The sequence below is a fragment of the Podarcis pityusensis genome (genome assembly GCF_964106645.2).
Source record: "Podarcis pityusensis genome assembly, chromosome: 1".
Taxonomy (NCBI): domain Eukaryota; kingdom Metazoa; phylum Chordata; class Lepidosauria; order Squamata; family Lacertidae; genus Podarcis; species Podarcis pityusensis.
In genome coordinates this window covers 33,748,699-33,774,801 of record NC_138028.1, presented here as the reverse complement: position 1 = coordinate 33,774,801, position 26,103 = coordinate 33,748,699, and the positions used below count along the sequence as shown (strand labels likewise).

Genomic DNA, 26,103 nt, shown 5'->3' with positions numbered 1-26,103 from the left:
CAGCAACCAACCAAATGTCCACCCTATGCACTACCCATGTATAAAACGACCACCACATTTTAGCATGATTTTTAAATAAAAAATAAAAAATCATGGTCTTATACACAGAAAAGTACAGTAAGTAAATCAGTACTGTAAGAGCTTAGCGGAAGGGTCAAGTGAGAAGAAACTAGAGGGAAGAGAAAAACTCTAGCTGCAGGGGACGGTTTTTGGAGTCCTTGCTGGCTAAGACAAGAACAAGCCAAGGTCTGACACTGTACAGGGATGTTTTGAGCCTAGCATGGGGGTGCGAGAGGTTTTTCTTTTCTTTCCCCCCATATGTATGCCCCACACCCCCTGAGCCCACAGATACCCAAACAATAATACCATATCATGTCAAGAGTTGTCTTATTTCCTCTGTGAGCTAAGAGCAGTCAGTACTGAAAAGTCTGCACTTTAACAATTTATTTTGTGCTTTTACCCTGTATTTTTATCTTGTGTACCACCCGGAGAACTTCGGGTGAAGGATGATGATGATGATGAAACTGCAACTGATACAGAGTGCCAGCAAAGAGCAAAGCAATCTTTGTGTGCATTTGGCCTTTGTATTTTAGTGTGGGGTGGAATTTGTGCATTTGGAAAAACTGCTTTTAAAAAAACCTAGAGTAGATTTGTGGATGGCACAGAATTTCAGTGATGCGGTCTTCTTTCCAAAGTTCAATGTCTTGGATAATAATAATAATAATAATAATAAATTTTATTTATATCCCGCCCTCCCCAGCCGAAGCCGGGCTCAGGGCGGCTAACAACACTAAAATAGTGCAACATTATAAAACATCAAAGAATTAATTAAAATCAAAATTGATGGCAACCATAAACTAAAGTATTGTAAAGATTGCCAAAGGAGGGAGTCAGGCTGCGCCCTGACCAAAGGCCTGGTGGAACAGCTCTGTCTTGCAGGCCCTGCGGAAAGATGTCAAGTCCTGGAGGGCCCTTGTCTCTTGTGACAGAGCGTTCCACCAGGTTGGAGCCGCAGCCGAAAAAGCCCTGGCTCTAGTTGAGGCCAGCCTAACCTCTCTGAGGCCTGGGACCTTCAAGATGTTTTTATTTGAAGACCGTAAGTTCCTCTGTGGGGCATACCAGGAGAGGCGGTCCCGTAGATACGAGGGTCCTAGGCCGTATAGGGCTTTGAAGGTTAAAACCAGCACCTTAAACCTGATCCTGTACTCCACCGGGAGCCAGTGCAGCTGGTATAGCACCGGATGAATGTGATCCCGCAGCGAAGACCCCGTAAGGAGTCTCGCTGCGGCATTCTGCACCCGCTGGAGTTTCTGGGTCAGTCTCAGGGGCAGCCCCACGTAGAGCGAGTTACAATAATCCAGTCTGGAGGTGACCGTCGCGTGGATCACAGTGGCTAGGTCAGGGCGAGAGAGGTAAGGAGCCAACTGCTTAGCTTGGCGGAGATGAAACTATCCTAAATGCGTGGGTTTCGTGCAGTGAAATAGTAAAACTCTAAAGTCAACACTTTCAAATGCACAACATCTTGAAAGTTCTGCATTCTTCCATGCTGACCTAACCTCTCCTCCGCCTCTTGTGTTGTGTGTTTTCTGACGTCAATCGTAGATAACTCTTGAGAATTAGGAATACGTTTAAACAAGACACAAATAGAAATACTTCCAGATTGGGTTCCTTCTTCCCTTTGCACATTCCATTTCTACGGCTGGCTGTTTGGTTGCCTAGGAAATGGCAGCAATAAGAGGAATTGCTGGGCAGTTGGAGTTATGGGTGGTGTTCAGATAATATGAGTTGGACCAACCCGGTACCATTGACCTATTTGTAATAACTGGGGATTTCATAATGCATTTCAAAGGAAAGGTTTGAAGTGAACTTGCCATGTGACAAGATTGCCATTAACAGCTCCAATGAAGCACCATCTCTGAGCAGGACCCAAAGAAGAGTAGAGTTTGGATTTGATATCCCGCTTTATCACTACCCTAAGGAGTCTCAAAGCGGCTAACATTCTCCTTTTCCCTTCCTCCCCCACAACAAACACTCTGTGAGGTGAGTGGGGCTGAGAGACTTCAGAGAAGTGTGACTGGCCCAAGGTGCACGTGGAGGAGCGGGGAATTGAACCCGGTTCACCAGATTACGAGTCTACCGCTCTTAAACACTACACCACACTGGCTCAAAGCCTTTCTAAGTCCCATTTGATTTCAGCAGGAGAGGTAAGCAGGTGTTTCCTCTGTCTCCTCAAAATCACTGGGACTTGGAAGTGGCTGGGCGGTGCCCTTTGTCTTTATGGTGTCCCCCTCAAATTCGCATGAGGTTCACAGGCTCCTTTTTTTCTCTCTGTCCCTGACTAGTGCCAGGAACAGTGCAACATCGTCCGTAGCTTCCGATTATTGTTAGGATCTACTGGAAGATTTCCCTGGGAGCTCTCCAATAAGCAAAGCAAGCCTTTTCCCATTCAAAATGGAACATCTGTTCAGCTTTGTTTTATCATTTGCCATTTGCATTGCACTTTCAGAAACAAAAATGAAGTCAACCACTCCAATCCAGCAGGGAATTTGTGGATGAAAAAAGAATATTCTCCACCCACACATATCGGCTATAATCGGAGTGCAACAGGTTGCATCTCATGATAGTAGACTGCATACGAAATCTTGTGTGTTATCCGATCTGAATCCTGCATGACCACTAATGTAACTGTGTGTGCATCTGTGCTCATGTTTCCCAGAACTGAAGCAAATGACTCATTCTCTTGTGTGCAGTATTCTTGCTTTGATTAGCAGTTATCTCAGACAATAATCTTGATGGCATGGTAGCTACGGTGGTGGTGGGGGGAACCTCATAGAATTCTGTATAATTCCCTCTGTTTGTGATGTTCAGCAGTGAGCACTGATCCTTAAGTAGCCCAAATGGCATGACCCATGCACATCAAAAGGCCCAAGGGAACCCTAGGTTTGCAGAAGTACAAAAAATGCTTAGTGGGAAGACAATCCCTCAGATGGAAAACCAAACATTGTTGTATAAGGGGTGTTCCCCTTTTCTCTCTTCCTTTCTAAATGGTTTTCAGCCACATCCACTCTTCCTGTTCTCCCCACCACCACCTTCCCTACTGCCTCCAGCTTGGGTATCATGACAGGGGGAAAGTTAAATGAAGGCTCTGAGTTCTGTCATATCCTGTCAGTTCTGCGAGTTTTTGAACAATTCAGCAATTAGAGCTGTTAGTTAAAAGGTAAAGGTAAAGGACCCCTGACAGTTAAGTCCAGTCGCAGATGACTCTGGGGTTGTGGCGCTCACCTTGCTTTACAGGCCAAGGGAGCCAGCGTTTGTCTGCAGACAGTTTTTCTGCATGACTAAGCCGCTTCTGGTGCAACGGAACACCGAAACCGGAGCAGCACACGGAAACACCGTTTACCTTCCTGCTGGAGCGGTACCTATTTATCTACTTGAACTGGAATGCTTTCGAACTGCTAGGTTGGCAGGAGCAGGGACCGAGCAATGGGAGCTCACCCTGTCACAGGGATTCAAACTGCCGACCTTCTGATCGGCAAGCCCAAGAGGCTCAGTGGTTTAGACCACAGCGCCACCCACTGTTAGCTAGGCAAGCAAAAATGACTATCAGCCTCTACCACCAACAGGCAAAGCAAGGGTGTAGATTTTCTTGGAAGCAAACCAGCCGGAAGTCCCCATATTGGATATATGCTATCGAGAAATATTTGCTTTGGAAATATTGGCTGTAATCAGGTGCAAATAATGGTTTTTAAAAATCAAGGGATAGTCGCCATTTTATATATCAGTTTTCTACCGCATTTCAAGTCTGCGCTGGGAAATGTGCTGTGCTCTGTGGAACTTCTCAGTGTTTCTTATAAAAAGCAGTGTAGTGCTGGAACAATCTGTTTGTTTGGGTTCTGATAAATGCCTGCCTCTGTCTAAAGCAGAGATGTAATGCTATCGCTTACAGTTAATATACACCCTGCGGTACTTCCCACCTACATTAAAAAGCTCTCTGCTATGACACTCTTTTTTCCTTTCTTTTTGCTTGAAGGCCATTGTGTATTGTTCCTTACCTAGTCTCCCCCTCATCATAATCACCATCATTATAAAAGCTCTTCATACATCTCAAAGTGATTGGCTCCCAAAGATGAGGTTGCACAGACGCTCAAATGAATGGATTTATTTGTTTCTGGCATAATGTAGCCAGTGTGCTTTTCTTTTTAATCTAATTTTGGAACAATGTTTGGGTACAATGTTACACTGAAATTCTAGTTATATTCAACAGATGGTGCTGTAAAAAGGAGTTCAATGTCGATAAAAACATACAAGATCTCAGGCTAAAGTCAAACTGGAATACAAACTGATTTGCTTTGTTGATGTTTGTTATTGCTTTGTGGTAAGGGGGAGGATCCAGAAATTAAAATGAAATGGCTCAAATGATTCCCAATTTTATTTTATGGTACGGAAAAGATATTGGAGAAGGCAAGAGACAAAAGTGGGAGCATAAATTGTCCACTGAATCTTATTTTTGTTGCACGGTCAAGGATGAAAGGGTGAGTGCCAAATTTTATGTCTAGATTTATAATTGAAACTCTTCAGGAAAAATGTTGGGAAGGACAGCCTCCATGTGTCTTTTTAAAGACTGTAGCTGGCTGTCCAAGCCAGTTTATATGGGATGGGTTTTAATGGGTAGGAGAGGATATATTAATTGCAATTTATTCCTCCAGATGCCCACGTGTGCCGGTCGAACAGAGTTTCAAATCCCATCCTTGGCAGCAAAGTTAAAAGCAAAATGCTGATATTTACAGTATAATCAGCTCCAGGCATGTCTGCATCTATCATTGGTCAAATAGAGAAAGGAACTGGAAGTGCTATATGCTTCTTCCTTTCCAGGAGAGGAGGGGAAATGACATCACACTGAGTCCTCTCTACCAACTGTAGTTCTATGGTCTGAGTATCCATCTATCAGCAATACAGCTCTGTGGACTTAGCCCCTTCTCAGGCTAACTTGCAGGAATATGCATTTGTTAGGTTTGGCTGCTAATCTCCCCTAGTTTAGTAGCATTACAGATGTATATCTGAACCCACATACATGTCCACCCCATATATAGACCAGGGTGGGTTTGATTTAAATCAAATTGATTTAAATCACAATTTAAATCACTAGTCAGTAAGACTCGATTTAAATCACTTTTTTTACAGAAAGACTCATTCTTGCTGGTATAATCTTAATATTTACAACCAGATGAAGGTTTCATTTTTGGAATAATTAATTGTTAGAGTAGTTTTTACAGTTATATCCAAAATTACTGATTTGGTTATACTATTAGAAATACATAGACAGATAATTATGAAATTATTGTGAGGTTTAATAAATTAACTGTTTATATTTGGACAACTTTTCTGCTATGCTTTATTGGAAGGAGAAAAACAATCATTTCCTTAATAACAATTTAAACAATTTATTTAACTGAAACAATAACATTATAGCATACGTAGCCATGTTCGTTAACTGATGTGGTTAAACTTTAAGAAACAAACAAACAAACACTTAGACTGAGTTTTAGCACACATGAAAAAACTTCTGTATTTCCACGACCACCACCACCCACCTCTTTAGATTTGCTTCTACATTCAGGTGCCTATTCAGTTAAGTGCTAGTGCAGTTTTTGGAACCCAGTGAGATTGGGAAGAGGTTGCCAGCCCTGAAGTGCCTTGACCCAAGTCTGAGTTGCCTAGACATGCAACTGACTTGCACAATTATTACACAAAGATCCGAAGACTGTTGAGTACAGTCGTACCTTGGTTGTCAAACTTAATCTGTTCCGGGAGTCTGTTCGACTCCCAGAACTGTTCAAAAACCAAGGTGCGGCTTCCGATTGGCTGCAGGACCTTCCTGCACTCAGTTGGAAGCCATGGAAGCCATGTTGGACGTTCGGCTTCCAAAAAATCATTCGAAAATCAGAACAGTCACTTCTGGGTTTCGTTCATTCACGAGTCGAAACGTACGAGTACCAAGGCGTTCGGCAACCAAGGTACATCTGTATTCTGCTCACAAGGTTTCACTTTCATTTTTACTGCTTCACACTTAGCTACTTGTGCAGATCTACTCCACTCCATAGAATCATAGAATCATAGGTTGGAAGAGACCACAAGGGCCATCGAGTCCAACCCCCTGCCAAGCAGGAAACACCATCAGAGCACTCCTGACATATGGTTGTCAAGCCTCTGCTTAAAGACCTCCAAAGAAGGAGACTCCACCACACTCCTTGGCAGCAAATTCCACTGTCGAACAGCTCTTACTGTCAGGAAGTTCTTCTTAATGTTTAGGTGGAATCTTCTTTCTTGTAGTTTGGATCCATTGCTCCATGTCCGCTTCTCTGGAGCAGCAGAAAACAACCTTTCTCCCTCCTCTATGTGACATCCTTTTATATATTTGAACATGGCTATCATATCACCCCTTAACCTCCTCTTCTCCAGGCTAAACATGCCCAGCTCCCTTAGCCGTTCCTCACAAGGCATCGTTTCCAGGTGAGGTCTGACCAGAGCAGAATACAGTGGCACTATTACTTCCCTTGATCTAGATGCTATACTCCTATTGATGCAGCCCAGAATTGCATTGGCGTTTTTAGCTGCCGCGTCACACTGTTGGCTCATGTCAAGTTTGTGGTCAACCAAGACTCCTAGACCCTTTTCACATGTACTGCTCTCAAGCCAGGTGTCACCCATCTTGTATTTGTGCCTCTCATTTTTTTTGCCCAAGTGCAATACTTTACATTTCTCCCTGTTAAAATTCATCTTGTTTGTTTTGGCCCAGTTCTCTAATCTGTCAAGGTCATTTTGAAGTGTGATCCTGTCCTCTGGGGTGTTAGCTACCCCTCCCAGTTTGATCAGGATGCCCTTGAGTCCAGCATCCAAATCGTTGATAAAGATGTTGAATAAGACCGGGCCCAAGACAGAACCCTGTGGCACCCCACTAGTCACTCTTCTCCAGGATGAAGAGAAACCATTGATGAGCACCCTTTGGGTTCGGTCAGTCAGCCAGTTACAAATCCACTGAGTGGTAGCATAGTCAAGACCGCATTTTACCAGCTTCTTTACAAGAATATCATGGGGCACCTTGTCAAATGCCTTGCTGAAATCAAGGTAGGCTACATCCACTGCGTTCCCTTCATCTACCAGGCTTGTAATTCTGTCAAAAAACGAGATCAGGTTAGTCTGACATGACTTATTTTTCAGAAATCCATGCTGACTATTGGTGATCACAGCATTCCTTTCTAGGTGCTCACAGACTGTTTGCTTAATGATCTGCTCCAGAATCTTCCCTGGTATTGATGTCAGACTGACTGGGCGGTAATTATTTGGGTCCTCTCTTTTCCCCTTTTTGAAAATAGGGACAACATTTGCCCTCCTCCAGTCTGCCGGGACTTCGCCTGTTCTCCAGGAATTCTCAAAGATGACTGCCAGTGGTTCTGAGATGGAGGGGAAGGGAACAGCTGTAGTCGCCTGCGGTTCCTGCGCAATGTTTGCCATCTTGCCAAAGGTTGCAGGCAGCTTTACCTGCAGCAATTGCATGTTGATTGCCCTCTTAGAAGACAAAGTCCAGCAACTGGAGGAACATGTAGCTACGCTCCAAAGAATTAGAGAGCTGGAGCTCTTCTTGGAAGCAACAGAGCACACCGTCTCCACCAAGGAGGAGACAGGGGACTCCCCTGAGAAGGAGGCTAGTTCACCAACACAGGAGCCAGATATATGGAGAAATGTGACTCAAAGAAGTAGGAGGCCCAGGGTTCACTCTGATTGTTTAGAAATACACAATCACTTTGAGGTCCTCTCCCCTAGCATGGAAGATGAAGAACAGACTCCATTTGAGGATCTCTCCCTCATTACAGTCGATCACGTATATGAAGACGAGCAGCAAAGTCAGTCCTCAGGGAATGTGCAGGCGACCTTGGAACGGACAGCTCACGGAAGAACCCCGACCAAAGCTAAGAGGAGGTGTGTAGTGGTGATAGGGGATTCCCTACTGAGGGGTACAGAAGCAGTGATCTGTGGGCCTGACAAGATGTCTTGGGAAGTGTGCTGTCTCCCAGACAATCTATTCATCGAACCTCTGCTTTTCAGAGGTTAGGGGCTGATTCTGTGTATATAAAATTTGCAAAGAAACAATGGGATTAAGATTTTCCCCTTAACTCTGTATGTGTATTTTATAACATTTTTCCTGTGAAGAAAAGGCATGTTACCTCTGCAGACACAAATTCACCCTTTTGAGAACTGCAAAAACAAGCATCTATAATAGTATCTTCTCGTTAGAAAAAACTGCCCCCAAAATCTTACAGAAACCTCTGGAAGGCCATGACATAGTGAATGGATTAAAGGAATTCATTTACCCAAAAAATTTAAACATTGCATATAAAGCCTTATGCTACACAGTTAAAAACAAATCCTTGTTTCCTGATGAATAGCCTTTGGACTATAATGTAACTTAAATAGAAATATTTTTGCTCTGAAAGCATTTTATTTTTAAAAATCCATTTTTTTTTTAAAAAATCCAATTTAAATTTAAAAAACCAATTTAAATTTTAAAAAATCTGATTATTATTTTTTAAATCATTGATTTTTATCCACCAACTGATATAGACCCAGTGTGTGCTCTTGAGAGGAATGGAAGCTTTCATGTGGAGTCAGGGCATGTGTCCATTTAAAGTTTGCATGCCTAAGAAAGAACTTGTTGCAACAGGAAGCAGAAAAAGATTGGTTTAATACACAAAAAGGAAAGAGACAGAGTGTGTGGTTGCTACTTTAAACAGGGCTGCAAATAATCAGTACATACACAAGCCTTAGTCTTAAAGGGTAAAAGAATCCCTAACCACCCAAAAGACAAAAGAAAGTGGCTGCAGCGATGTTCTCACACCAAAAGAAAGAAAAATAGAGGAAGGTTGGTAAACCTGATCTTGGAGCACATGGAGTGCAGTGTCAGGGATTTGAGATTTGTGCCTTCTGCAAGAGCTAACCTCTCCCCTTCAAAACCCTATGACAGCAGTGGTGTGCTAGAATGCAGTTCTGCTGTGCAACTATCAATTCAAATAGGAGGCACAGTGAATTGGAGAGGAGTGGTTAATCCTACTTCTGCTTCCTGCTTCTGACCCTGAAACCCCTCCTGCAGCAGCCACGCTCCCTGCAGCTACTGTGGCTCAGAAACCTGAAGGAAGCTCACTTGGGATAAATGCAATGGGGGTGGTAGTGGTTATACTGGCCAATGCATCAAGAAGAAAACATTTTCAGTACCCAGTATTCTTGCCCACTGCTTCTCTTCCTTACTTTGCCTTTCCACTTTTCCCATGGTGTGCCAGATCTGCATTCTCACACATGAAAGCAGCGCCAGATTTACATATAAGCTTAACAAGCTATAGCTTGGGGCTCCACTCTCTTGTGGGCCCCCAAAAAATGTAAAGGAAAAAGAAACTGGATTTACATTTCCAAAATATAAAATAAAAAAGAAATACAGTGGACACTCGGGTTGCGAACGTGATCCGTGCGGGATGCACGTTTGCAACTCGCAGCGTTCGCAACCCACAGTGGCGAGTCTGCGCATGTGCAAGTTGCGATTTAGCGCTTCTGCGCATGTGTGAACTCTGAAACCCAGAAGTAACCTGTTCTAGTACTTCTGGGTTTTGGAGCGTCCATAACCTGAAAAAAACACAACCTGAAGCATCTGTAACCCGAGGTATGACTGTAAAATAAAACCTACATACAGCAATAGTGTTTTGTGTTGTGTAGGCTCCTATGATGTAAGTAATGGGCCCCGCCTGCTAGCCTGCTCCCTAAAATATCACTGGTTTACTCATTTCTATATATAGGGTGTCTACATTCTGCATGTGTTAATAGCTTTAGATACCTATTAGGTCCATAAATTACCTTATAGCATATATTCAACACAAAAAAGGTGACCATTTGTTGTTGACAAAGGACAGCTGGACATAGAAAGGGCCGCATTTCCTTCAGCAGCTGAGGGCCTCAATAAACCGAAATCCGGCCCTGCATGGAAGGCTGCATTCTAGTTAGCCCCTTAGAACAGTGAGAATTAATACTGCAAGACACACACTGTCCCAGTTCTGCTTACAAACACTTTTGGGAGGCAACACAGAATCATTTGTGATAAATTCTATCCTTAGGTTCTATCACCTTTCCTACTCATGGGCAATGTAGAGCGTTGCATCTGGAAATTCGATACCACTACACTTCCCTCTATTGCTGACAATGCCCTTTTAAAATTGCAATAGTTGATGCTTCTATGTAGCCACAGTGGCAGAGCTTCATGCTCCGGCACCGGTGGGCAGAGAGCAGGCGGGGGCGGAGCTTGCGCATGTCCCGGGGGCATGGCGCGCTACCCACAGGGGCGTGATGTGTGTCCTGGGGGCGTGGCACACCACCTGCTCCTCTTCCTCTGCCACTGTGTAGCCAAGTCCAGGATCAACAGGTTCAATCCTTGGCATCTTCAAGAGGAACAGGGAGAGACCCCTACCTGAGCCGCTGCCAGTCAGCTTAAACAATATTGTCCTAGATGGACCAATGGCATAAGGTAGCTTGCTTTCCTTGTTCCTGTGAGTTCCTGGTACCTTTCAACAGCAGTAGGGGCTGTCTAGCACTGAGGTACTGGGCTGCTGACCCTCCAAGTGCACTTCTGCAGGGAATTTATCCCTTACTCTCTAGATCTCCTTGCCTATTAATATTAAGCAGGTGCCTTCACTGTACAGTGGTACCTCAGGTTAAATATGCTTCAGGTTACATACGCTTCAGGTTACAGACTCTGCTAACCCAGAAATAGTGCTTCAGGTTAAGAACTTTGCTTCAGGATGAGAACAGAAATTGTGCTCCGGCGGTGCAGCAGCAGCAGGAGGCCCCATTAGCTAAAGTAGTGCTTCAGGTTAAGAACAGTTTCAGGTTAAGAACAGACCTCCGGAACGAATTAAGTACTTAACCCGAGGTACCACTGTACTGTTTTTGACACCCGCCAAAACCTTTTTTTTTTGTTTCAGCAAACCTGCCTAGATATATAATTTTATTGCATATATTTGCTGCAAAACTGTTCATTTTTATCTATATTTTGAAGAATTTCATTATGGCTATTTGGTTTGGGGTTTTTTTTTAAGGTTTAACAGAATCTTTATTTTATCCCCTCCCTTCCGTTTTTATTTATTTTAATGTAGACAATACACATAAAAGTAGAATGCAACCAACCAAATAACAAAGAACCAAATAGTTTAGGTATTTCGTTAGGAACACTTATGAAAAGAGTGCATCAGTTCCAAGAGCATGAAATCACCTACTATTTTTCATATTTGCAAGGATACCAAATAAAAAAAGATAACATGCCTTGCAGGTAAGTACATATCAAAGGAAAAGGGGATTGACAAGGAGCAAATTATAAAATGGAAGTGTTACGAATTCCAAAGTCTTACATACTGGGAGGCGAGGCTAGTGGGTTGGTTTTTTTTTTTTTTTAATCACTATTTTCTTTTATATTGTTTTATGCAACTTAGTGGTTTTTCTGATTAAGTGGCATATTAATCTTGTTAAATAAATAAAATAACCTCCTCTGCTCACCCTGTTCTTGTACAGTGAAATTTCTTCTCACGCGTCAGAGCTGCAGCCTTCTTATGTTCAGGGGGCCTTGGGCAAACCTCTGGTAAGCCCTGTCGTCTACCAGTCGCCCTTGTTGGTAGCACTCCAAGTGGCTCTAAGCCAACCTTTTAATTCCTTACAATCCATGTGCAGCCACATGGTCCAAAGGCTGGCTAGAAGCAACCACGTGGTCCTGCTTACAGGGCCAGACCACAAAAGTAACTACTGTACGTTGGGTTCAAAGCAGGCATCAGCAGTGCTCCCTACCAGCTTCCCAAGAACATCAGCCAGCCCTGCTTACTCCAGAGCAACCTGTCTGGTGTTAATGGTACTACAGTGGAGAAAACAAATTCCAGTCAGAATGTGCAAGGTCGTCCTACCTGGCAATTTGTGTTACGTTCATTGCCAATTTGGTAGAGAAAGAGACTACACTGTTTCCTTTCTTTTTCCTTTACAACAGGTCCTCCTAGATAGTTCAGTTTTCTCGGATGAATATGGAAGTGCTTTCCATTGCTGACAGTAGATTTTTCCTGAAGACCAATTCAGATAACTTTTTATTCATAGACACACATGAGTTAAGTGGTCCCACCCTGCTGCTCTGTATGTGCAGTTAAGCAGTCAACTGATTGTTATACACACACATTTACCATACACTTAAATTTCTCTTAAGTGTGTCACAGCCCTCCGTCACCTCTGATGAAATGGGATTTGTAAAGAAGCAACATGGGCAAGCCCGTTGACGTGTGTGTGTGTGTGTGTGTGTGTGTCAGAGTAACTGCAAAGTTGAAGGCTGAGGCTAACATATATTCAAGTTCAAATATTCTGACTTGATGGCAGATTAGAAATTAGAAAAAGTTGAGGAAGTTACAGAAGTTGTAGCGGTGTAATTTATTAGTTAATCAAAAAGGTTTTATAGGTTATTATATCAATAGGGCAAAGATACCATTTATAATTAAAAATTAGTTTATGGATGAAAATAGATTTAAGCAACAGGGTTACTTCGTTGGCATATCAATCATGATTTATTTTGAGTGCAAATCTATCAATGTTTCTTTCTTTCATTCATTCATTTATTAAATGTGTATTCCACTCTTCCCGCCAAAGGAGCCACAGGGTAGTAAACACATCTGTTATTAAAAAGCAAAGCAAAATAAATAAATAAATAGATAAAACATATTTAAAAATTGTTTAAAACATCTGAAACCAATAAAACACAATAAACATCTAAAAAAAAAAAAATAAAGTTCAAATATTACCAAATCAGGTGTCTGGAAAGGCCTGCTGAAACAGAAATGATTTCAGCTCAATCTCAATAGGCTGGGAATTCCAATGTATAGGTGCTGCTACACGAAAGGAATGACTCCTCACAACAAACATGTATCCATAAACCTATTTATTTATAAAGTTTATATTCCCTTTAGATGCTGTGCAATGTAGTTTTTTTAAAACAGCAGCAACAACAACAACAACAACAATTTGTACAGCAAAAGTTAAGTTGGTCTGGCCAATAAAATAAGAAACCAATTATATATATATATATATACCGTACATAGTTCCAGGAGGTGTGTTGTGAAGCTTTAATGGACTTCAGCATTATATTGGATGGATAGATGGAACGAACACACACACACACACATCTATACACAGAAAACAACAGTGCTAAACTTAGAACACATCACTGTGCAAGGAAACATTGAGGCCTAGTCTCATTATCTGTCAACTGCTGAGTGTACGTTGGTGATTTATTTTTAAATAGAATAATGTGCATTTCTACACCGTAAGAATCAGTTCTACTAAAATATATAGTAGAGTTCTGAATCAAAATAATTGCCACCACTACCCGTTTTCTTTTCCAGCACTGAAATGCATCTCTCCTGTGTTTGTTTGTTTTTTAAGTAACACATTTAATGCCCTGCCCATCAAGGCTGTCATCTTAGTTGGTATATGTGTTGTTGTTGTTTAGTCGTGTCCGACTCTTCGTGACCCCATGGACCAGAGCACGGCAGGCACTCCTGTCTTCCACTGCCTCCCGCAGTTTGGTCAAACTCATGCTGGTAGCGGTATATGTGTATGTAGACCAGAAATCATCTTATTGCCTTTGAATTAGAATATGTAGGACTATCCCACAAAAGGATAATATTCCATACAAGGATGAAATCCAGCAAAAGCTGAAATATGTTTTGGCCAATCATCACAGAAAGTCTTAAGGCTGCTCTCATTAGGCTGATTGTCGTACGTACGTACTCAGTGTTTATTTTGAACTGGCCACTGTGTGGGTAAAACGTAGGAATGGAAAGAAGCCCTGAGATGTGTGCATTTTAAAACAAATGTTTAAGGATACCTTCTTTACTTATATACTCAAAGAAATACAAAAAATTAGCTGGAGTGGTCATTGCAGTTGAACAGTGAAGATCAAACTTAAAAGACAAGAGAGTTTAAGATGGATAGTTGCTACTTCAGTCTTATTGCTTGTTGCTGATGTAAACCAACTTTTTGAAGAAGTTGATGTAAGATTATGATCCCTCCCCTACCCCCCCAACTGGCTTAACTAAAAGACTTTAAATGGATTTGAATAATATAAAGATTTAATTAAGACTTCTTTTCTTTTTGTAGCAATAGTTAAATAAGTATATTGCAAAATTTCAGTAATGAGGAAGAAAGAAGAGCTCTGGAAAAAATGAGCTTTGGACAAATACTTTATTAACTGGAAAATACAAATATCAAAAGTATTTTTAATTTACTTGGATTTTTGTTAACTGCCTTAAGGTTTTCCTAGTAAGAATACTTGGTCAGTTAACTCAAGATAGAACTTTACTGTAAGGAACTGCACACATTTTTTTCTTTTTGTTTTAGGTAAAAAAATATGGCTGAAGACTACATCTTTATAAAATTCTTTAGATAAATATACAAACTTAAATTCAAATCCAAAAGCGTGCATTTATTGGAGTGGCAGCAATTCTTAAGGTAATCCATAATTCATGAAAAATGGCTAATTCTCTATATTCTTTATGGCAGCAGGACATTCAAAGCTTTAAAGATCAATTTAAATTCAATTTTTAAAGTCCAAACACACTTTCAATACAATTCATGCAGAGGGAACACCATATAATTTTATATAAAATAAAGTAAAGTTTCTGATGCATACCTTCAAACATGCTGGAAACTCTTTTTCATCGGTTGTAGCGGTCTCATTGTCTCTCTCTGAGGCACACAGAATGCTTTAGTAATTTGCACCGGCCGAGTCTATGCAGAGATCTGAAGTGGGGAAACTATTTGCATATCTTAGAACCCTAAGAGCTTAGAGCTACTTTACTTTATACCTTTTCCCTCTCCTAGAAGAACAAGGGATATCTTTTAATTGGGACCCAGATTCAAAGTGAGGTGCAATTCCTACAATTTTCCCCAAACTTACCCATCCCACCCCCCACAAAAAAGAAGCGTATTTTTTCCCCTTTAATATTCTTGGAAAAACCAGCCTAAGTTGGAAAAAAACAAGACATTTCTAACTGTATATAAAAGGTATGCCCCTGAGCTCAAATTCTAAACTATTACAAAGTTTTCAGGGGTTTTAAAAAGAAATGTTTGTCCACCCAAAAGCGTATTTGGTCTGAATCTGCTCTCCAATTAAAAGAATGTACAAGTTTTTGAAAGCTAGTAAATGCAGGCTGCTGATGGAACCGCAACCCTTTGTCTACTAATTTGTCGAAGTCTGAGAGGGAGCAGCAACATTTATACCAGTACAAGATATCATTTGACCATGGAATTAAACCTCAGTGGTTAGTTAGTGATCTCTCTCTTCTCAGACCATGGCCTACAGTTACTTTTGGAGAAGTGGGAGAGCTAATTACTCTACTGTCTAGTAAAGAGGCACCTGGGAAGACAGCATCTGCCCCCTGTGAAGTGTTCAAACATAATTTGACTGGTACTTGTGCAATAGCAAAACTCTTTGATTGAATAAACCCCTCTGGGATTACACCACAAGGCTGAGGCTCAACTACTGTAAATCCCAATCCACTAAAAAAGGGAATAGAGTTTTGCCTTCAAATTATATATCAATCAACTTAACCAATATCTTGGCTAAACTCCAAGTTATGTTCTGTCTAAACTGGAGGAGTGAGAGGAATCAGAAAGTGTTTTCTTCCCAAATACAGTGGTACCTCTGGATGCGAACGGGATCCATTCCGGAGCCCCGTTCACATCCAGAAGCGAACGCAACCCGTGTCTGTGCGTCTGTGCATGCGCGGGTCACAATTTGCCACTTCTGCACATGCACGCGACATCATTTTGACCGTCTGTGCATGTGCGAGCGGCGAAACCCGGAAGTAACGTGCTTCGTTACTTCCGGGTCGCCGCAGCGCGCAACCCGAAAATACTTATCCTGAAGCTACTTCAACCCAAGTTATGACTGTACAGGATTTTACACCATGAGACTTTGGGGTGGCAAGTTCAAGGTGAAATATTTTGCATGTTTTCTTGTAATTAGGGCCCACTGAGTTGAATTACGTTTGCTCCAGGTAAGCGTTTATGCAGACCCTCCAGGTGTCCCTATTTTCCAGGGACAGAAAGCTGTCCCAGTTTCTGATTTGATTCCAGGATGTCCTGCTTAGGGCGACACTATTTTCATAAGAGAAATGATTAAGGGTAAAGAGTTATGCGATCCCTGAGCCAAGGAGATAAGTAACTATACAACCTTTAGAAGACACCTGAAGGCAGCCCTGTATAGGGAAATTGGTAAAAAAGAGGGTTGTATTCATCATAGCACTAAGTAAGCAGTTACTTCCGGGCAAGCATTTCTGATTACACCATTGAACTTCCACCCCCACCCTCTCAAAAATGTGCCCCTTAATTCTGTTCTAAGGGTTCCCCCAACCCCCCAGAGCAGATCTGAGCTGTGGGGCGTGTGCTGGAGATGGAGAAGGGGAAATCACACTGTGCTAACCATAATCCTTGTGCTGGTGGGGCAGCTTAGGAGCATACCACTCAATTTCTTTTGGCAAATGAAAATAAATAGAAATGGAATAATCATTGTCTTAGCTGCTGTGAAGCAACAGCAACATTTCCTCCGCTGACATGTGGTAGATTGTAATTTAGACATTAGCTGTTTAATCGAAGCAAATACCACTCTCAGATGGGGTGCTGCGCAAATCATACTTGTGTTAATCCTCGTTTCTGTTTTATCCGGCCATTGGCATACAATTTTCTGACTGCTGAACCCAAGTATTGTTGCTTCTGAGTTTTTGAACAACTTTCCCAACCATTTACAGCTTATTTTACACAAGTACTGTAGTGCAGTTTATTTATCGGTAAAGATGGCAGAATGATTTTATATACTTCTGGGTGTTTTGTGTTCTGAAGGATTCCAAAGCACATTTTACCATTTAGGGCTCATCCAGACTTCCTTTGGTGCTGTTGTGAACTTTAAAGCACTTAATCCAAGCATGTTTTTTTTAATTTTTGTCCCAGTTCTTCAGTCTTATTTACAGTGTCTGTTTTACAATTTCTAAGTAGGACTGTATCAATGAAACTGCATCGGTTAGAAACCCAAACTATTTCTAAATGTTAATAGCTATATCTTCATACAGATACTTTTCAGTATTTATTTAGTATGGTGCCTTCCTGTGCCTTATTAAATGTTCCCCCAGATTTCATAGCCCTGCATACATAACCTAGTAAACTTTATGCATCACTTTTATTTACGGGGACTTCCGAAACGTTGTGTGTCCAAGCATGACAATCTTTTGTATCCAATTTCGCGTAGTGTGTTGATTCAAGAACAGTTCAGGCTGAAGAGGAGCAAGCCTTCTTTCTCAGGTGGAGAAACAGATTTGAATAACCTGCTAGGGGAATTGAATTTGGGCATGAAAAAGCACTAATTTATGTCCAGCTGCTAATTTTCCTTAGTAATACACTCTGTGCTGATTAGTCGTGATGCGGGGGGAGGGGGGAAATCCTTTTTTGTGTGGAGGACTGGTATCTTCAGCAATTGTCAACTTTCTCAAATGGATTTTGCTGTTGATAAGAAAAAGGATAATGATTTGCAATTGTTCATTGTGAATATATTAGGTTTACACAGACAAAACATGCATGAAGTGCAATTACTGCTAGTGTTGCCATATTAGTATGAACGTTAATAGCATGTTTGTTTTTGAAATGGGTTATGCATTCTGATAAATGTCTGCTTTAATCTTGTCATCTGTGCATCACTTGTCTAAGTACTCTCATTTAAGATGCCATATCTCTTCTGGTAGCAATAAAGGGGTAAAGCAACATTAATATTAAATAATTAGAAAAACAAAAGGGGAATGATTAAACATATTTACATAATTGAAATAACACTGAGTCGCAGTGGGAAATCGGGACAATGTTGTCTCCATTCAAAGTAATTCATAATTCAGATTTTTAATTATGGCATATTCATTCATTTAAAGATGATTCTGGATGAGAGGGCCACTAATGAAATACAATCATTAGCATCTAAACAAAGTAATTTAGAAAGTCTCCTTTAGGGGAAAAGATTTTCTAGAACATCATCAATCACACAAGATATGCAAAAACAAGCAATTAAGCCACACACAAGAACTACAACAACCTTATATATCAGTAATGTACACATGAAAACATAACTGATTACAATGACTAGACTAGGATAGTGTGGTTAATTTGTATTTTACATTGCAGTACCATGGGAGACTCTACCAGAGAGGACCAGGAACATCCTTAGCCAAGTGAATTCTGTGTCAATGACATGGACTTATTATTATTATTATTATGTTCATTGTCCAAAGCCTGGATGGAGGAGGAAGCTGAAGTCACTGTGAAGAGCATGTGCTGTCCACTCCTCTCCCCATGCCCCATGCGTAGCGTGTTTGATTTGGCTAAATGGCAAATGTGGGATTAGCAAGATATTTGATAGGAGAAGCAGGTGCTGCATTCGTTTCTCATTAGTTACTCAAATCCTGCTTTGGGCTTCGACAGACAAAGTCCCTCCAGATACACAATTGCAGTTCATTAAACATGCAGCAGCCGTAAACGGGGAGCCTAATTCCACATGACTTTTAATGCCGGTGTACAGTGTCTTGTTAAATGGATACATAATAGGGCTGCTTATCGAACACCCTCCTCTTCTGGGCTATATTATAATCTTGTTGAGGGCCTGCATCACTTTTGTTGGCCAATTTTTTTTAAAATTTATTCATTCATTTATTTATTTATTTTTAAAAAAGAGGTTGTACTTTACCGTTTTGAGTGAGGGTACCTATGCTTGGCACCCTCTGTTGCAGCAGTCAGAGTTGCCTTTAATAACTACCAGTCTCAGGAGCCAAAATATGTTCTATTGGGTACTTAAAGGACAAAAATACTGGTTAATTTTCAACAGTGCTCCTTCATTTGACTTTACAATTTACAGCAGTGAACATTAATGTGAGAATAGCTTGGTCGAGGAGGAATTTAAAATTAGAGCACCTCTTCTCATTAGCCCCAGCAGCCTGACCCAGGGTGAAGTGAAAAGTCATTTGCTGCCAGATCCTCATTTTGCTGCTGTTATCACTCCTTGTAAATGAAGCGCAGCAATTTATTGTAGCACCTTGAGGAGTCAAGAACATAATGTGTAAAACACATACCAAAAAAAATAATAAAAAAATCTCCCTTCACATTCAATAACACCCAGTGCATAGAGGCTGTTCACTTTCCCCTCTAATGAAGAAGGGGGTAAAATCTTAAATCTAAAGCTTTCTGTCATGTGAAGAAGCCCTCTTCAGGCCATTAGATGCTGAGTTGGACTGAAGAAAGGTCATTGACAAAAAACAAAACAGGAAAAGAGACCCAGAGAATGGGCGATGCGGAGGAGAATGGAAAGATAGATCAAAGAAGAGACTTTAGCAGCTCCAAAAATAGAAATTGCATCTTCAGCATCAATGGTCAACCCTTTTTGTCTCTTTGTGTGCATTTTCTGCTGCCGTCCAAGAAAATAATATATAGCTTTTGATTTAGCGGGGGAAGGGGGGTAGTTTTAATATCCTGATTTTTCACCCTATATCTGGCCTCATGAAAAATATCATTATGGACTTATTTTTAAATAATACTGCCTGCTGTTCTGTAAACGTGTCTTTAGATATAACAAGGAAGTAGCACAATGTATGAGATATTAACATGATTATCTGAATGTCAATTGTTCCCACTAGAAAACTTTGTTTCTGTGATGTACGGTTGACATGATAGCCTTCTGTTCACACCATATCCCATAATGGGAAGAAGCTGCAATAAACAAATTAAATAGATGCCACTGGTAAATAGCAGGAGAAAATAGCAAGGGGAGGTGCTACTCTTACTAAGCTGAATACTAGTAAGTAATTCCTTGTGTGCTAAAAAAAAAAGTGTGGATTTTTCAGCAAAGGCTTTTGCTGAAAACCTGCAATCTGCAATCTCTTATGGATATATAGCTTTGGACTGCCAGCATTAAGAGGGGTAGGTCAGTGGGGTTGGGCTAGGTGGTCTAGCAGACCCCTTGCAGCTTTATGGCCCCATGATTCTAATGCAAATTGGGCAAATTTGCACACATCTGCCTATCTTGGATAATTTATCCTGCTTCTGCTAGTCATAAGGTTTGCGCTGGCATTACATTATGTAGCTCATACTTTGCCTTCTGCGATTTCATCAGGCATTGCCTAAAGACCTTCAAGCCTCTACTTTTAAAAAAGAAAAGAAGACAGCTGGTATTATCAGGATGCTGAATTCTGCACCCGAAACTATCTCTGTGTTGCATGCAGTTAACCCCTTGGGACATGCTTCTCACGGTGCATGCAAATAGATAGTCCTTCTGTTGTTCTAAATCTGAATTAACCATGGGTTGCCAGATGTTATTAGACTAGAAGCTCCTTCATCCTCAGCCAGCAGGGCTAATGTTAAGGGATGATAGGGGTTGTGGTCCAACAATATTTGGGGACCCAGTTTTGGAAAAGCTGTTCTAAATGCTAGCCATGTTTGAGATTGGGAGAATTTTGTTTTTCTCTTCCCAGCTTGGATAAAATGTGATATATATGTGAAAAATTAGAATGCAACTGCATCCCATTTAAGATTTCTGGGTCATCCCTCTGAATAATGTAGGGCCTACTTGCTCATGTAGTGAGTGACCACCTTTTCCGACTAATGTCTTCCCACTTAGCTAACAGCAGGAGCCTATTATGCTATGACAATATTCTGTTCTGCTGAATTCTTCTAGCTGAAGAGGTAATCATCATTTACATAAAACAGAAAACAGAATTAATTGTTATATAAATGATATACTGAAGGGAAAACCATACAAGGAGCTTAATATAACAACCTGCTTTATCCGATAACAGTTTTTTCTCCTTTAAATAATGTGTCCCAGAAGACACCCTGTGACAAAATGTGATTTGCTATTTCCTGATATTTTCCCGATGATCTGGATAGATATTCTGAACTGGAGTTCAGCACCTATTTACCTAAAGACCTTTCAGGCGAAAACAGTGTTGTCTTTGCCTTTATTTTTGCTTTAAATTGAGAAACTGTGATTTCACGTAAAAGTGCTCTTCAGCCTAGATGATGAATGTCAGTATCTAAATTAACAAACATAACTGTAAAACTCTAAAGGCAGAGGTCACATTGTGAGAGTTCAAGACACACAGAGAGATTAATGCTTGTGCGTTCTTCTTTCACCAAACTCTGCTGTTTGCGTTCTTCCAAACTTCAAAACGGAGAAAGTTAAGAGCCCAATCCACTCTAAGGTAAGTACTCTAGGTCATAGTTTCAGTTAGTTTCAGGGGAGAGAGTGAAGCAGGTGCTTAAAAAAATTCCCATTTAAATCAATTTAAAAGTGCTCAACTTTGGCTGGATCATGCCCCACACTTTCAAAATAATGCTTTAAGACTGTGGTGGCTTGTACCAATCACCTGCAAGTGTTAAAAGCAAGGGGGCCAGACTAAATCTGAAACCGCAGTTGCCTGTAATACTAGCCTGACAGGTGTTCCTAGCTTTCAGGGCATCCTCAGGCATGGACAGTTTGCAGCAAAGAAACTGAAGGAAGGGATGAAAAATTATAATGGTCACATCATGGGGTCCAGAGGGCATCCATCCAAGAGTAGCACCATTTTTTAAAAAAGGGGATTGGGATGGGGGGGATTACAGGCTGGTTGATTTAACATCTATTCCCAGAAAACTGGTGGAAAGCCATATTTAAGATAACTTGAGCATTGGGCAAGTAAGAGGCAACATGATAGAAACATATACAGTAAGAAAAGACTTTTTATGTATGTGACAACTGCTGCACGGAGGTTACTAGCCCAGAGATGGAAAGAAGACAAAATCCCTACTACCAGAGGGAAATGGCCAAGCTGTTGGAATATTCTGAAATGGCAAAACTGACCGGGAAGCTCAGGAACCAAGAAAACAAAAACTTCAAGAAAGACTGGGAGGAAATAATAATTTATTTAGGAGACCGCTGTAAGCAGATGAAAACATCAACAGGATTTTAATAACATTTGTAATGTAACAAATAACATGGATAATATATAATATAATATAATATACAGCTGAAAAGGTTGACAATAGAATCCATGGATAGGATAGAGGGAAGTCTCGAGATTCAGAGAAATTTCAAAATATGGATATGTATTTTGTATTGTTACAACTTGGCACTTGTAAAATCAAATAAAAATTATTTCAAAAGAAAAAAGATACATATAAATTGTGCATGGCATGGAGAAAGTTGTTGTTGTTGCTGTTTAGTCGTGCCCGACTCTTCGTGACCCCGTGGACCAGAGCACACCAGGCACTCCTGTCTTTCACTGCCTCCCGCAGTTTGGTCAAACTCATGTTTGTAGCTTCGAGAACACTGTCCAACCATCTCGTCCTCTGTCATCCCCTTCTCCTTGTGCCCTCCATCTTTCCCAACATCAGAGTCTTTTCCAGGGAGTCTTCTCTTCTCATGAGGTGGCCAAAGTATTGGAGCCTCAGCTTCAGGATCTGTCCTTCCAGTGAGCACTCAGGGCTGATTTCCTTAAGAATGGATAGGTTTGATTTTCCTATTTTCATCAGATAAATGTTGGAGGGTATGGAACAGTCACCTTGAACTATGGATTTCGCTTCCACAGGAGGCAGTGAGGGTCACCAACTTGGATGGATTGAAAGGAGAGGTGACAGCTATTGCCTGCCTTCACGGTTGGAGGCAGTGTGCTTCTGACTACCAGCTGCTAGAAACCACAGCAGGAGAGAGAGCTGTTGCTCTCAGGTCTTGCTTATGGGCTTCCCATGGGCATTTGGTTCACCACTATGATACCAGAATGCTGCACTAGATGGCCCATTGGCCTGATCCAGCAGGCTCTTCTTATGAGCTTCAGATGTGTGCTGTAAATCAAATCAAGTAACCTTTCTTGGCATCACATAGGAACATTCAGAATACATTCAGAAAAAATAGGCCAGTGCGATCTTGTCACCATTTCAACAGTACAGTGGTACCTCGGGTTAAGTACTTAATTCGTTCCAGAGGTCCGTACTTAACCTGAAACTGTTCTTAACCTGAAGCACCACTTTAGCTAATGGGGCCTCCCACTGCCGCTGCGCTGCCAGAGCACGATTTCTGTTCTCATTCTGAAGCAAAGTTCTTAACCTGAAGCATTATTTCTGGGTTAGCGGAGTCTGTAACCTGAAGCGTCTGTAACCTGAAGCGTATGTAACCTGAGGTACCACTGTACAGTCATTTGCCAAAGAGAAGAAGAGGCGAACAATCTGTTTCATCTCTGTGGGTCTCCAGCAAGGGCAGGATCCTGTAGCGTACTTCGGCGACAAAAAAAATCAAATAGAGGAACTTAGCTACTGTCTTGGTGAGCTCCTGGTCTCTCCCCTGTAATAAGAAGCGCATCTCTTCCTTAAATCTAATTTGGACCCAAGCTAAGACTCAAAGTGGTTATGTTTCCCTTTGTCTTTCCTACTCCTCTCTGCTCCTACCATTTCTGCCATGAAGTGGAAGAAGTAGGTCAAAATAGCTCATGGAAGGCTTTGTGGAGACAACAATATACAGGAAATCCTTGTAAGTCTGTAAGGCTGATTTTGCACATCAAAAAGGCTCGGAAAGAAGACTCTCATAATAATGAGCTTGGGTCCATCCTACCTAGAATTCTGTGATTAAAAAACACGTCAGGCAATAGTAGCATGAAAAAGTGCTGTAAAAATTGAAAATATTTTAAGTACTATATGCATCACCGCTTTACCAAGTGCAATAATTGTTCCTTTCCCCTTCCCTCAAAAGACATTGTGCGGCAGCTGTCAATGGCACAAAGAAAGTACTCCGAAGAAACGAGAGGGGGAAGGAAGAGTAAGATAAAGAAAACCAAAAATATAGGAATTCAACAAAAAACAAAACAAGGCTTTCTGCTATCCTGAGAAAGAAATCGAACACTTAGAGAAACTGATTCTATCCCACATTCTGAGTGTTATTTTGTAATGGAAGAAGGGCCAATCAGTTGAGTATTCTTTTATAGCAGGGCTGCAGTTCAGATACAGATACATCTGCCTTGAATGTAGAAGGTTCAATCCCCAGCATCCCTAGATATGTCCTATCTGAAACCTTGGAGCAGCAGCCACTAGCCAGTGTGGTTGGCCTGAGTCTGATGGATCAATGCAATGATTCAGAATAAGGCAGCTCATCTTATTGGATCATTTGCAACAATGCACTGCTTTGTCACAAGCTACAGGACAGCATAATTGCTCCTGTTTAACAAAATGAATTTAGGAATATAATGGGATGCTATAGAATCATGGAATCATAGCATTATAGAGCTGGAAGGGGCCCCAAGGGTCAACTAGTCCAACCCCCTGCAATGCAAGAATCTCAACTAGATCATACATGGCCATCCAGCCTATGTTTAAACATTCAATGAAGGGGATCCCACCACATTCCAAGGTAGTCTGTTCTACTGTTGAACAACTCTAACTGTCAGATAGTTATTCCTGATGTTCAGTCAGAATCTCCTTTCTTGTAGCTTATAGCCATTGGTTTGACTCCTACCCTCTGGAGCAGAAGAAAACAAACTTGATCCATCTTCCATGTGGCAGCCCTTTAGATATTTGAAGATGGTTATCATATCTCCTCTCAGTCTTCTCTTTTCCAGACTGAACTGTGATGGCCTGGGACTCGGGCTCGGACTCGGAACTGGAGGAGTCTCAGTCCACACTGGATCCTCTGCCTCAGACGGCATCTGAACCGAGTCTGGGGCCTGATTCTGAAGAGCCCCAGTCTGCACAGGTTCCCCTGCAACAAGCACCAGCTGAGCCGAGCCGAGTCACATGCAGCTGCTCCATTACCAGTTGGGTCAGGAGAGGCTGAGGCGGCCTCTGGGTCTAGTAACCCACCGACATCTCCCGAGCTGCAGAGACTCAGGTCTGAGAGAAGGAGAGACCTGAGTACTCGCAGGTGGAGTGCTCGCCTTCAGGCGAGACAGGGAGGTGAGTCACCGGGGGATCAGGACTGGCCGTTACCCCGACAGGGATAAAAGGCTGCCGGACCCCACCCCAGGTTGCGGGAGCAACATTGCTGCTTGCTGGAACCTGCCTGTTACCCTGTGCCTGACCTAGCCTGGTTTCCTGCCTTGGCCCTGTTGGACTGACTCCTCGTGGTATCCTTGGATTCGGGACCGGACCTGGACCGCATTGCTCGGGTTAAGCCCCGGGCCCAGCACATACACATACCCAGTTTCCTCAACCGTTCCTCATATAAGGCTTGGTTTCCACACCCTTTAACATCTTGGTCGTCCTCCTCTGCACATGTTCCAGCTTGTCAAAATCCTCCTTAGATTGTGGTGCCCAGAAATGGACACAGAATTCCAGGTGTGGTCTGACCACAGAATAGAGTGGTACCATTACTTCCCTTGATCTGGACACTAGACTTCTGTTGATGCAGCCTAGAATAGCAATAGCGGCTCTTTCTGAAGCAAGGTTTCAAACACTGGGATATCCAGGTTCTAATCTGTGCACAGATCATCTCTATGGAGGGTCTCCACTTCAAGAACAGCAGCTGACAATGGCAGCAGTCAGAAACAGCTGCATGACAGGATGGGCGGAGCTTTATTTATATTATGCACATGTAGAATAGATACGGAGCTATGTGTACCATCTCTGACATCCCTTTTTCAGGCTTCTTTCTTTTTCATGCTTTCCTTTCTTATTAAAACAATAAAGTGCCTCGCATTTTCTATTAGGGAGAAAACTCTGTTGAAAGTTTTTGTGTTGTCAGGCTATATAGCACCTGCACATCTGTAGGGAAGCGGAAACTAGATTGTGGCAGCCAATCAGCACGAGCCCCATGGAAATAGTCCAACAATTGCCTCCGGTAATTCCCAGACTATTTTTTGACACTAAAATCCTGACAGCTTGCTCTTGTGATAAAGATGTTAACAAGAGAAGAAAATGGCACTAATTTAATCTATTCTTACAGGTCAGGCTGAAATGAGATGGGGATGACACAAAATTATAATAATAAATACAGGC

At 41.7% G+C, this 26,103-nt stretch overlaps 1 long non-coding RNA gene across 2 annotated transcripts in view; it reads right to left on the bottom strand.

Annotated features, from left to right (window-relative positions):
* LOC308462586 overlaps positions 1-14,910 on the bottom strand; it is a 57,414-nt gene extending 42,504 nt beyond the window's left edge. For both annotated transcript variants that reach the window (XR_013979220.1, XR_013979221.1), the window contains exon 1: positions 14,750-14,910. This is a non-coding gene — a long non-coding RNA (uncharacterized lncRNA). The remainder of the gene's footprint in view (positions 1-14,749) is intronic.
* Between the last annotated feature and the right edge of the window lie 11,193 nt (positions 14,911-26,103).